This window comes from Acomys russatus, chromosome 3 (genome assembly GCF_903995435.1).
Source record: "Acomys russatus chromosome 3, mAcoRus1.1, whole genome shotgun sequence".
NCBI lineage: Eukaryota > Metazoa > Chordata > Mammalia > Rodentia > Muridae > Acomys > Acomys russatus.
In genome coordinates, this window is record NC_067139.1 from 14,483,318 (window position 1) to 14,498,224 (window position 14,907).

Sequence of the window (14,907 nt, forward strand, 5' to 3'; positions counted from 1 at the left end):
CTGTATGTGTATGTGGGGGTGGGAGTGCTATGTGTGTACAGGTGCCTGATGAGGCCAAAAGAGGGAATCAGATGCCCTTGAGTTACAGTTACAGGCAGAGTGAGGCACCTGACTTGGGGTGCTGGGAACTGAACTTGCCCTATGGAAGAGCAGCAAGTGCTTTTAACCAATAAGCCATTTCTCCAACCCCAAGAAAGCTTATGGACAACGAATGAGTATTATTATCTCAGTCAGCTTTCTAGACATTTCCTTCCCATAATGAGAAAGGAGGATGCAGATGAGAAAGAAGAAAATTGGGTCCCTATCGACAACAGCTTGGAGCCAATCATCTGCTAAGAGAAACAGACACAAAGAACAGTGAGGTGGTGATGAAATCACACTGACAGTTCTCTTACTCATATCTCTTAATGGCAACACATTAAATATACCATGTAATGTGCTAATAAAACTTAACCTAGGGCTGGAGAGATAGCACAGTGGTTAAAAGTACTTTCTCTAGCAGAGGACCCGAAATCAATTCCTAGCACCCACATAACAGCTCACAATTATCTGTAACTCCATTTCTGCGGGATCTGATACACTCTTCTATCCTTTGCTGGCACCAGGTATGCATGCGATACATAGACATGCATACAGGGAAACTACCCACACGAAAAATAAAATATTTTTTAATTAAGGAAAACTAAAGCTACACTCATTATTTCCAATGGTGGGTATCACTATTTCATCCTATCAATGAGCCAACATTCCAAAAACAGTCCTTCTCCACCCCTCAGGGGTCATAGTGCTAGAATTAAAACTCAAGGCTTTGTTCATGCTAGGCAAGCAATCCTCCACTACAACCCCTTCCTTGTCCGCAAAATCACCAAGGCCAAACATAGTTGTCTACCATATAACAGCACTCATCTACTCACTTTTGTTGCCTAAACATCAGCATTACCTAAGTCAGGATAAAGCAAGAATATAAAATAATGATGTAATTTTAATGTTTCTAAAGTTAGACAAATTTGCTTTCATTATTGAAATCTTTGTTGTCTGCACAAATGGATCATTGCTTATATGAAGGAACCACTGTCTGTACAGAGGTATCACTGTTTGTATGGAAGTATGCTGGCTAGTTTTATGCCAACTTGACACAAGCTAAAGTTATCTGTGAAGAGGAAGCTGGATCCATAAGATCCAGCTGTAATGCATTTTCTTACTTAGTGATCAATGGGGGGAGGCTCAGCCCACTGTGGATAGTGCCATCCCTAGCCTAGTAGTCCTGGGTTCTACTAGAAAGTAGGCTGAGCAAGCCATGATGAACAAGTCAGTAAACAGCACACCTCCCTGGCCTCTGCATCAGCTCCTGCCTCCGGGCTGCTGTCCTGTTTGAGTTCCTGTCCTAACTCCCTTCAGTGATGAACTATGGCTGTAGAAGCATAAGCCAAAAAAAAAACCCTTTCTTCTCCAACTTGCTTTTGCTTATGGTGTTTCATCATAGCAACAGTAACCAAAACTAGGATAGAAGGTATCATTGTTTGTATGGAGGCATCATTGTCTGTATGAAGGTATCATTGTTCATGTGGAAGTATCTTTGTCCACATGTAGGGATCTTTGTCCATATGAAGGTATCATTGTCTGTATGAAGGTATCATTGTTCATGTGGAGGTATCTTTGTCCATATGGAGGTTATCTTTGGTCACATGGAGGCATCTTTGTCCATATGAAGGGATCTTTGTCTATATGGGGGTATCATGTCTGTATGAAGGTATCATTGATTGTATGAAGGTTCTACAAATCCAAACATAGAAGTTACTACTGATTCTTCCATAATTATCTATACAATTTGTGTGCATGTGAGCACATGGGTACAAGTGCCCAAGCCTGTGCATGCACACGTGTAGGCCAGAGGTTGAGTTTCTGTCACTTTCTACCTTATATCTGACTCAGGGTCTCTCTTACTCAACCTAGTTTGGGACTTGCCACTTCCTCCAGACTGCCTGACAAGCTGCCTCTCCCCCGAAGCACGGGGATTACATACACACCAGTTCTTATGTGGGCGCTGTGGATCTAAAGCCAGGCCATCCTGCTTGTGAAGTAAGCACATTACTCACTGAGCCACCTCCCCAGCCCTCCCCCATTATTCCACAGCCAACAACACATCACTGTGGCAGACAGTTCTATTCACTGATAACTATTTATCAAACGTCTACTGAGGCTGGTGACCATTCTCATTACAGCAGTGTCACCAGACAAGGAAGAAAAGAGCAAATCAATACATGTCACATGAGGTGATGATTATTATTCAAAAGAAATAAAGAAAGTTAGAGATGAAGGCCTGTTGTACACAAAGACTCAAGGCAGACCTCCTTGATAAAACAGCATTTGAGCAAATAATTTGAAATGAGTCAAGGTGTGCTCATCTGAATGAAATGTTTACCACAGTCTCAGGCATGAACACTTGGCCCCCAGCTGGTGGCCCTGTCTGTGTAGGTTTAGGATGTGTAAGAGGAATTGTGTCCCTGGGGGAGTAGGCTTTGAGAATTTAAAGGTTTGGGCCATTTCTAGATCACTCTCTTTTTTGAGCTTGTAGTTCAGATATGAACTCTCCTTCCTGATCCCCCTGCCACACCTTCAATCTAGTATTGTGGATCGAACTCTCTGGAACTGTAAACCCAGACAGAACTCCTTCTTCTATAAGATGCTTTGACAATGGTATTTAATAACAATAGAAAAGTAACTAACACACAAGGTTACTAGTGACTAGAGACAAAATCAAGAGAGAGGTTTAGCTCATGTAACATGTTGGAACATGAAAAACTCTGCCCCCATCATTCATGTGGCTACCTGGATTTTTAAATACAATTGAAAACTCAATTCCTTCATTGCACTAGCCAGGCCATGTGAGGCTAGAGGCTACTCTATCCATACCAAAGGAAAAAAAAAAAAGTCCAATGGTAGAAAGTTCTGGTGAACAAGCAAAGCAATCGGACTTTGATTCTCCATCCTCTGCTCTGTGTTAGGAACGGATGGAACCCAGGGTTTCATGTAAGTTAAAGGTGTATCACTAGCTACATCTCTAACCCCATGAGTGTCTCACAACATTTCCTGACTCTGATATAGAAAACCAACTGTGGAGGAGAAAGCAGGAGTAGAAGCCAGCTACTATTCAAAAGGAGCGGTTGGGAGGTGGTTTAAGTGGAGAAAACCCAAAAAGGGGAGGGGGGCATCTGAATGTATCTGTATCCTAGTGTGGACAAAGCAGGACGTTTGAACAGATATAACAAGACGTGAAAACAAGAGTATTTCTTCTCATCTCCAGCTCTTTTGGCCCAAGCAGCAGGAAGGGCCTGTGTTCCTCTAATTAAGAGTGAAAGACGAGAGGAGCAGACTATGGTGGAGTTGAAGAATTCTGGACAGGGTAAATCAGCATTCCTTAAGCCTCCAGATTCAAATGGTATATAAGGGAGAGAGCCCAGGGAGCAAAGGAAATATACAGTTGGAAGGAATCCGCATAGGGAGGGGCCACAAAAGCTGGAAGGCACCACAGGAGAGAAAGTACTGGAGTAGAGATGACAGCCTTAGAAACTGCATCCTGCTGTCATCCTGCATAGAATGAAGGAACAGCCAGTGAGTAGCAAAAGAAGCAACAGCTAGAAGGAACTGTGCTCAGGGGACAGGGGACAGCAGCTCCTGAAGGGAAAGTAAACAAGTCTAGCAAATGCTGCCCACTGAAGACATGAGAAATGAAAAATGACAGTTGCACTTGGCCATGAAGGGGTCACTGGTGAATTGGATAAAGAGGGCCTGGCTCTCAAGACTGAAGGAGAAACAACAGTTATCAAGAGATTCTTAGGAGTTCTGCTATTAGAAGAAAAAAGCAGAATCATTAGGGAAAATGTGCTGTCCTTGAAAATAGGACAGGACAGTAAAAGTGGTCAACAAAGCAAGCAAGGAGGTAAGTGCATAGGGTAGAGGTGGCCTCCAATTACCAAGTGTGACAAAGGGACTACAGAATCCATAAAGGACACTCATACAGACAGGCAGATTTGATGCAAGGAAGTGTAGACATTGCTCCTGATGGCTCAAAACAACATGTACCTCACTAGATTGACAGCCTTTCAAAGGAATCGGCTGTTGTAGTCATCTATGTTGTTAGCACTAACAAGCTAGCACACTTTAAATTATTCAAGAGCTGTGCTGAACAGATACACTGATAGAAAGACTGAACACCAGGGACCTCAGCTTAAGCCTTAACCCATGCAGGCCTTCCCAGTCAGTTCTGAGCTAGAAGAAAGCTCACAGCTATAACCAGCCACATCCCATCCTCTTCCCTCACTGTCCTGCTGACTGCTGGGAAGGAGAGCTGTAGTTCCTGCCTGCACATGCAGAAAGTATGTCCGTTTTACTAAAAATACCAAAATGGGGCTAGGGACATGACTCACATGGTATAGCACTCACCGTGCAAGCTTGTCAACCTGAGCACTCATCCTCAGACCTCACATAGAAGTTGGACATATGGCACAAAGACCTGTAATCCCAGCACACATGCAGGGAGACAGAAGGCAGAAACAAAGGAATCTCCAGAAGCTCAGGGCAGTTAACCTGCGGTACACAGCCATGAAGAGACCCTGCCTCAAAAAAAGATGGGAAAGTGGAGACTGATACCAGAAGCTGTCCTTTGAGCTCCACACAGGGCTTATACTCTCACATAAAACAAATACACACACACACACACACACACACACACACCATACACTCACATAGCACACATTTTTCACACACGCACACTCCAAATCATTATTATCTACCTCTAGCTAACCACTTACAACTGTTCCATTAACTCAGTGCAGACTAACCAGGTCTGATCTTCCTAGACTATAACTCTGTCCTTAAACATTCTATACAGTGCTTTATCTACTGTGAGTAGATCTGATTCCTGTGCAGTTGGTTCCCTCTAGGCCTTAGATTCACAAATATCAAAAACTCCTTTTAAAAATGTCTACAGAATGAGATTAGGAACTAAATACATACAGTGTAATTTAATTTCCTGGAAGAAAGATTCCAAAGGCAAACCAAATGTGAATGGCATAGGTGCGTTAAACAAAAAAAAAAAAACAACAACAACAACAACAAAAACAGTTGAGGGGGAAAAGAGAGCAGAATATTGCTAACATCTCTATTTCATAGAATAGACTCCTGATATTCATCAAAGAGGCAAATTCATATCTCCTATATTCAAAAATGCTTTTGATATGTTCATAAACATCAAACTTTTCTTAACTCTAAAAACTTTGAATACACTGCTAAATTTGACAATGATAGAAAAATCTTTGATCTCAGAAACATGGTGGGTGGCTGATGAGGTGGGACAATGGGTTAAAAGTGGTCAGCACCAAATCTGATGACTGAGTCCCATCCTCAGATGCCACACAGTGGGAGGAGAAAACCGACTCCTACAAGTTGTTCTCTACCCGCCACACCTATGCCATGGAACATGTACACATGCATACATCATGCACATGCAAACATACCAAATACAAATAAAAGCAAAAAATATCCCAAGGAGCCAAAATTACTTAACCGAGTCATTCCTTGCATCACTGGGCTCCAACAAATTAGGTGGGAGCTTTCAGAACAAGTGTTATATCCACCACTCTGACACTCAGCATTTCCATTCTAAACTCTGATGTTCCCCCTTAGTACTCAGGGGCTGATCCCTGGAGATATCCTACCAGCACTATACAACGTGATTTTGTTCTACAGATTATCATGCAAATATTGAGTGTCATTCATCTTTCCACATCACACAAAGGCTGTAATCTTCAAACATGAATCACAGGCACATGCATCAGTGTGCTCTAAGGGAAATTCGATGTTAGTAACACATCAGACCTCTACTCTTACACTAAGAATGCGAGCTATAGACATTTATGATACTGAGAACATCGATATGATAAACATCATCTTCTGACTGAACTGAAACTGAGACACAGGAAAATGAAGAATCGGGTCAAAAAAGCTACACTATGTGGTGACCAGAAAAGAGGAAAATCCTAGGGTTAAACAGACCCTTTACTGACTTCCTCTGCAGGAAACTCTGCCCAGCCACCAAGCAAAGGCCCAATGTAAAGTCAAGATTACTGTACAAAAAAAAAAAAGTTTCAAAACAAATAAAAAATAAAAATAAAAATAAAAAAGTTTCTTTCCATTCTACTCTTAATAAAGTCTGCATAATGTTTGGCTGCTGCTGGAAGTTCTTCCTCTCTCAAATGCCAAATGGCCAGATGACTCCAGCCTTGAACAGCCATTCCTACATGCACCGTTGTTACCTAATTCCCATAAGTCCCATTTCTCTGTGAAACTGGTATCACTCTCATAGCAAACAACTAAATGCCATGGGCTTGCTTTGTAGGTACCCTGAAAGCCCACCTATCAAATCCAAAAATGTCAAGGACCTACTGTGGGTATGCCCAATCCTTTCAAGTACAAGGACCCCGAGAGGAAATGTAATGCTCCCAGCTGCCATCACACGTGTGTATCCTCCCAAGGACTCCTGCCATTCAGTTAAGAAGCACCAAGCACATCTTGAAACAGCACCAAACTGCTTAACAACTAGTTTGTTGAGTATTAAAATGCTTATATTGACTCCTGGGGCCAGAGACTATGAACTAAAAAGCGCCTTTCCAGCTGGCCGGTGGTGACGCACACCTTTAATACCAGCAGTTGGGAAGCAGAGGCAGGAGGATCTCTATGAGTCCAAGGCTAGCCTGGTCTACAGAGAGAGTTCCAGAACTGGTAGAGTTGTTACACAGAGAAACTCTGTCTCAAAAAAAAAAAAAAAAAAAAAGAAAGAAAGAAAAAAGAAAAAAGGAAAAGAAATGTGCCCTTCCTAAATAGCCTGCCCCCACTGGCAAAGAGAATGTATACACATATTAAATAATCCTTAAATCTGCTTGACATTGTGGATCTCTACTACCGCCATCTCCCAGGTCAAGAAGTGGGTTAGGTATGGGGCAGACAGAGGTGTGCAGCATAATAAACACCACAGGCAGAAAACCACTGTCCAGACTGCAATCACAGCTCCACCCTTACTGTCCCTGTGGCTTTGATCCAGTCCCTTCATATATAGGAAGTGGAATGAAAAAAGAAAATTTCCCAGTTTGCAGAACTTTGAAAACTAACATATGTAAACCAGTGACGTCACTGAGTAAACTATTAGATAAATGCCAGTAAAGCAAAAGGAATATGACTCAAAACTAGGGGTTGTTGAGGGAGAGGATGGCTCCATAGTTAGGAGCATTTGCTGTTCTCCCAAAAGACATGAACTGAGTCCACAGCAACTCAAATCAGGCAGCTCACAACCACCTGTAACTCCAGCTACAGGGGACCTGACACCCCTTCTGACCTCCAAGGGTACCTACACACACATCATCCATGCACACATGCATACATATATACATGTAAATAATAATAAACACTTTTTAATTGAAAGCTGACAGGAATGTTCACAGAAAGAAGAGCCCTGACTGTGAACACCTTGAAAGGCTACCACCCTCTCATTTCCTTGCAGCCTCTAAAGAAATATGTCTGTGACAAGTTTTTCTAATATGAAAATGTTTCTCCCACCTTGTATGGAGTGATACTAACATGGGCCTATAAAACAGAACAACTCACTAATTATATGTTTAAAGTTTTTATTTATTTTTAATTTATATATTCACTTTATATCCCAATCATAGCCCCCTCCATCCTTTCCTCCTGGTCCCATCCTCCTACCCTCTTCTCCTTATCCTCCTCAGAAAAAGGGAGCCCACCACCACCAACCCACCCCACCACATCAAGTTGCATCCACATGCACTGAGGCCAGGCAAGGCAGGCCCGTTAAGGGGAAGTGATAATCACGTTTAAAGTTTTAAGAGGCACAATAGCAGCACTCAGGAAGCAGGGGGAAGAGAGGCAGCTATAGCTACACAGTATATTCCAGGATAGTGGGGCTACACAGCTAGACTTTGTCTCAAATATCGACACATAAATATCAATAATTTTAAGGGGGCTAGGGAGCTGGCTCAGTGGGTAAGTAAGTGCATGCCATCAAGCCTGATGACCCAAGTCCAATCTCTGGAAACCACATGGCAGAAGGAGAGAACTGACTCCTAAAGCTGTTCCTCTGACCTCCACACATGAATGCCAGGCACATATATGCAGGCAAACACATTTGCACACACATACAATATAAATAATAGAAAATTTTTTTGAAATGTGTTCATTGTGTTAGATATAACTTTACCTAAACATTCAAAAACTTGAAAAGCAAAAGCAATGGGATATAATTTCTATAATTCAGAGTGGAAAGAGTAAACACTTAGCAACTTGGGGAAGGAAAAAAGAACAAATGAGAAGTTCTGAATTAAAGACTTAGAACTTGGGGTCTCGGAAGGACAAATATTTGCATCTGTCCTTATTCTATCTAGAGCTACAGATGAAATTTCTCCCTTCCCATCTCCATGGTCACGTGCATCCATCCTACCAGTCACAGTCAGGACCTCCAGCTCCCTCTTCCCCTCATCTGCTCTAGCCTGCAGTGCTGCGCAGACCAGGATACTAACACAGTCTACAGAACGAAAGACTGTGAATACCCAATCAAAACAGCAATGGCTTTATTACACAGCCCAGCAGCTGTGTGAGCCAAGGTTTGTAAATGCACCTGTTCCCCAGGACTTTATGTTTAATTCAATTTGCTCAAATCAGAGCAGCAAGGCCCTCTCACTGCAGCTAGACAAGGAAACAGTTTTGCTAAGCAGAAACCCACGTTAGGAGGGCATTTGTTGGAAGAGAACTGCACCTACTCTTTCATTCACTCCTTCACACAACAGCACCCATTCCATTCCAAATATTATGTGCTGAGCCGAGAGCACAAAGCCCAAGTTCAGCCTGGCGGAGGTGACAGACAACTGAACAGATGGTTGTAACACACTGGCAGGTTCAATAGTACACACAGGCCTGGGGTAATGCTGCGAAACAGAGAGCGGGGAAGATTCCCTTTGAAGGCTGGAGCCTTTCTAGAAGGCAAAACTAATGAAAAATATATCCCCATGAACACTAACACAGAGGGCTGTGGCACATGGGGAATGTTTTGTTTCTAAATCTGGATAGGCAATATATACTCTGTACCTTGTTTTTTTAATGCTTTTCTCTAGAAAAGGTTTCATAATAAAAATCTTAATTTGATAGTGTCTATAGACTTTGAAAGCTCTTTCCACCACCACCCCAGCGTCCTTCGCATACAGACATCTTAAGAACTGGCAGCATTAGCTTGTCACAACTGAAGAGAGATAGGGAGCGGAGACACAGGAACATTGTCTTATAACAGGAGCATGAGGTCTGAACAGTTTGAGGGGGTGGCCCACTACAACACTAAAATACCCTGTGAAAGTGAAAAGAGGCAGGTGTAGTGACTCACACTTCTAATCCAGCACTCAGAAGGCTGAGGCAGGAGGACTACTGCAAGCAAAAGGACAAACTAGGATACAGAGTGTACAACAAGACAGCCAAGTCTACATATCAGAACCTTGTCTCAAAAACATAAGTTAAATGTAAAAATTAAAAAATGGAAATGTGCTCTTCCAGTCCCAGGCACTGCGGGAGCTGCAGGTTACCGTGCAGACATGGCCAAGTCCAAGAACCACACCACACACAAACAGACCCACAAATGCCACAGAAGTAGCATCATGAAACCCTAGTCACAAAGATACAATTCTCTTAAGGGGCTGACCCCAAGTTCCTAAGGAACAAGTGCTTTGCCAAGAAGCAGAACAAGAAAGGCCTGAAGAAGACGCAGGCAAACAACGCAAAGGCAGTGAGTGCTGCGCAGAGGCCATTAAGGCCCATGTGAAGCCTAAGACCATTAAGCCCAGGATGCCAAAGGGCCCAGCCACAAACTCAGCCCACTTGCTTTCATCGCTCATCCCAAGCTTGGGAAGCAGATTCAAAGCTACATGGCCAAGGGACGTAGGCTCTGCCAACCAAAGCCTGAAGTGCAAACCAAGGCAGAGGCCGCAGCTCCAGCTAAGGCCCAGGCTGCAGCCCCAGCTCAGGCTCCCAAAGATGCCCAGATCCCTGTAAAGGCCCCAAAGAAGAGGTTTCTGCCTATGTGAAAACAGATGGACTGGTGTGACACACCTACTACACACTATTTACAGGTGACCAGTGCCCTATGCTGTTTTTACAAATAAACCAAGGCAAGCTCTGTTTAAAAAAGAAATAAAAAAGGATATGTGATGCCATGCAGTGGTGGCACAATTCTTAATCCTCTAATCCCAGCAACACTTGTGAGGCAAAGGCAGGCAGATCTCTGTGAATTCAAGGCCAGCCTGGTCTACAGAGTGAGTTCCAGGATAGCTAGGGCTACACAGAGAATCCTGGTCTAAAGAAAGAAAAAGAAATCATAAAAACAAAATGGGTATGTGAACTTATTTCAACTTCATTTTATATACAAACAAGAAAAAAGTAACGTGCATTTTCCACACAAAAAGTATCCTAGGACACAGGGAAACCCTGTCTCAAAAAAAAAAAAAAAGTCTCCTAGAAACAGATGACTACAGACCTGCTGACCACTATCCCCTGGGCATTCGCTGGACATTTGCTCCTCGATGCTGCATGCATACATAGAAAAATTAAGCTCCTGCCTCCAGCAGGAAGTAGTCGGGTGAGCAAAGCTCAGGAGCATTAGGCAAAGACCAGCACAGAGTACATGAGCTGGGAGGGCTGAAAGGCACCACCTATAAATGCAACAAAAGCAGAAACAAAAGCTATGGTAGAACTAATATGAGGAAATACTGATAATACTTCCAGTTAGTAAAATGACAACTGAGCCAGACATGGTGGCCTAGGCCTCCAATCCCAGCCCTCAGGAGGCTGAAGAGAGAAGACTGAGGGTTAGAGGACCCTGAGCTACACAATGAGACCCTGGCCGTGGGCAGGCAGTAGCTCACCCACTCACCCGAAAAGCTCATAAGCTCATGAAAATTTTATGAGCTGACTTCAACTGAATTCATTAATATCTTATAACCCTTGCAGTGACTCTCTCTGCAGCTGTGCCAGTCCCCTGCCCCGCCTCCAATAAGGCCTCTGGATGCCTTCAACTTTGACCTCTTTAACCTTTTTGTAGTCACTCTGTAACACACACACTGTGTACTGTGAAATGTATGATTTGAGAGTTAATATTAGTAATTAAGACCGGAATAAAAGAACCTGTATCTGCCAATGGCCAGCTACAAAAGGAACTGTGACTATTAGCAAATTTCAACCAATGAAAATGACAGTTTGTGAATTTATTTTATTCAATAAATCCTGATACTATGAGCTGAGGATACAACTTAGTGACAAAATACATACCTAGTATGTCCAGTGACAAAGGTTCAATCCCCAGTATCACGAGGACAAAGGACTGTGTTATATTTCATAGAGTCTATCTATCAGTGAGCATGCCAAACACACGCTGCTCTCCCAGTGCATGAACACAAACTCACGACACCTCACTAGCACCACCAGATTACAAAAAGGAAAAAAAGGCCTGAAAAGGCTCTGGGGCTCACTTCAAAGTTCAAAGTGCCACTATTCCATCAATGAAATCCTGTTACCTTAACATAGACTGACTCCACGGACCAGACCATCTCCCGGCCACAGTGTGACACGGTTACACTGCAACACACATATTTTTCCTTTACTATTCTCATAGATACTAAATGATATTAGAAACCAATGTTTGCTCTACTGAAGAAGCTTCTGTAAAATAAATCCCTTATACATACACATCTACAGCTAAATGACTTCAAGTACATTAGAGGTCAAATTTTTAAAACTATTTCCTTTCCCTGGCCCTAAAGCTGTAAGCTATAGGAATAGCCGTGCTTCTAGCTGCCTCCTCCTCCTGGCACTGGAGTTTAAAGGTAAGGGGCAAGGCAGACTTGTGATGGTTTGATAGAGCCTGTTGCCATGGAAATGACTGGCTTGCTCCTCATGAAGCACCATGACCTCATTGCAAATGAAAAAGGGAAAGGGTGATTTCTGCGGATTCAACTGAGAGAAAAATTAATGGCTAAGGGAGAAAAAAAATATCCAAAATCTAAGAAGACAATCTGGAAAACATCACAATGTCAAGAGCTCTGCTGAAGTGTTCTCAGAGAACTCCTAACAGCCTCAGCCTCCCGAGCAGAAATACTATAATCAAAGAGAAAGGCAGTATTAGCTTCACAGGAGGATAAACCACACACTGTCTTGGTCTTATGGTTCCTGAATAAATACATCACAGCCTCCATCCTGATAGATTATAAGCCTATGACTTTCTGTGGCTATATTATAAAATTAATACTGCCTTACACTTTCCCCCACTCCTAAAAGCAAGCTCTCTCCTTTACATATTTTTCTTCTTCTTTTTTGTGGGGCCCTGTTTATACAGCTTATCCCTTATCACACTGACGAGACTGGGAACCACAGCAGATGGTCCCCCAGACAGAATTCTAACAGGTTTTTTGTGCAAACAAAAGATAAAGAAGGCTACAGCAATGATTTACTGATACCTAAAGTTGAAAACTGACAAAATACAAACTGCTTTTGCCTTACTGTTTGAACTGTTTATCCTCTAAACTACTAACTAAGACAGATATGGCCAAAATTAAATATAACTTTAAAAAAAAAAAACAGTTTTAACAGCCATTGAGTTTTGCTTCTGTGGTACCATAATGTTCAAAATGACACTTTTTTTAAGAAATTACACTCCATTCCCCCTGTACCAGCAAAAAGAGAAATGTTTGCAAATTTCTAGGTTGTAAAATGTTTGGTTGTTATTCTATAAAATAAGCTACTCACCTGGATTTTTCTTTTAAAAAAAAAAAAAAATTTACTTTAAATTCCCATCCTGCTTTCCCAGAAAGAGCCAAGTAATGGAAGAGCTGACCGAGCCAAATCTGGAACCCTGGTTAAAAAGCTGGAGTCTACTCTACTCCAGCATAATCCACCAACTGAACACAACACAGCACCAAGTGGGAAATGTCCCCAAATCGCTCACCCTTCAAGATTAAAGCTTGTTTACACATCCTAAAGCAGCAGCTCCCTCATGACAATGTAACAGCAAACAGCACTGTGTCTGGTACACCTGAAAACCCAGCAAGGGCCCCAAGGATAAGCTATAACAAAACTGACAAACATCTGAAATAAACCACCCAGACATCAAGAAAAAATATAGCAGACAGACCCACAGGGCTCTTTTCATGTAGGTCATGACTGTCAGACCATAGCAAAAACATGATGACCCTTGATAAATATTAGCCTTGGTTATACGTAACCATGCAAATATTCTGCTCTGAGTAGCCAGTCTTCTGATGTCAGTGACTGCAAGAAATGAGTATCACCATCAGCTATGAGCCACTTTACACTAAAGACCCCTGCCCTGGCATGTCTCTATAAAGAAAGGCACAGGGATATCTTCTATCAAAATAGCCCAACTTGTAAGGATGCCATACTACCTCAGCTAGAATTGCTTCCTTTTACTGTCTAAGGGGCAAATATGACTGTGTTTTCCCTGGAAAGATTATCAAAGCACACTAAAATCAGATTGGTAACAAGAGAGCCAATCGCATCATCTCTTACATGTTCACTTTTTGTTGGAAATTATTCACCAAGTCTCTGAGTAGGAAAGAGGTGCTGTTCAATGCTGATCCTCTAATCAATCCAAGCTAATGCAATGGTCTATGAGACCCTACATGTGGGCAAAACTCCCCACACAGCAGGACAAAAAGGAGTACAGTCATCAGAGATAATTTATCCACACACAGCTTGCTAATTCCAGAGTAAAAGCACAGTATCACCAAATCAGGGTTACAAATGGGAACCAGTTCGAGCCAGCTTGTCACATGGTCTACTACAGCCACAAAGCAGATGTTTGATTGTGCTAGGCAGCTATTACACATGAGAACTGAAGGCAGGAGCTAGTGGGAGACTGTGTTCCAATCAGTGCAAATCCATTACTATTGGAAGAGCAGCAGGTCAGAGGTTACCTCTGTGGGGCACACGGCATTCAGCAGAAACAATAGGTGTTCTCTGCACAGTGTTTTCAAATCCAATCTAAGCCACTGTTCCTCTGGTAAAGCACATATTTTCTTGATGTTACAGATATCCAATATTCATAAAAGGATAAGTATATTAAGTGTAATCTAGAAGTTGTTATTTCATGTTCTATATTCTAAATTAAATAGTAAATTTATTCCTGTCAAACATAGACAAAATCTAATTTTTGTTTTAAGAGCAAAACTATGGCATTCAGTATAACTCTAAGATAATGTCCAAGTCATCACATTGATATATATTGAAACTGAAATAACAGCAGCATATTTTCTTCAAACACATACTAGGTTCACTTCCATCTGCCATCATTTTGTAGCATGAAAAACTTTCTAGCTGAAATATGTTTACTAACAATATAACATGAGATTTTTTTTATTGAAATTAAAATGCAAAGATGTCATGAAAACTGTTGTTTGCATACAGCACCAATCACAAAATTTTCATTATGGCCACTGCCTATATATATGTATATATGTTAATCTACTAACATAAATCACTTCTTGTCCTTTCGGCTAAGATCAAGTGTAGTATCTATTCTTATCAGTTTAATATCTGATATGTTCTATATGCATATATCTTGATACACAAATATCACCCACAGAACTGAAAGGTAAAATGGTGACACTGAAATCCATAATGGAAATTTCCAGTATGAAAAAGGCTGATCTAACACACTTTAAAAGGAAAACAGAGGCAAACAGGAAGTATGTAACAATGCATTATGCAACGTGGTCCTTAGGATCCCAAACTTACTGTCATCATATTAGGAGGAGGCTCTGGCTACAAGCTAATTTAATACTT

At 41.9% G+C, this 14,907-nt stretch overlaps 1 protein-coding gene and 1 pseudogene across 1 annotated transcript in view; one reads left to right on the forward strand and one right to left on the reverse strand.

The window, feature by feature from the left end:
- The window catches only part of Cdkal1 (CDK5 regulatory subunit associated protein 1 like 1), a 532,156-nt gene that overhangs the window by 493,537 nt on the left and 23,712 nt on the right, over positions 1 to 14,907 (reverse strand). The window lies entirely within an intron of this gene.
- LOC127187307 (uncharacterized) lies at positions 14,599 to 14,706 on the forward strand (annotated as a pseudogene).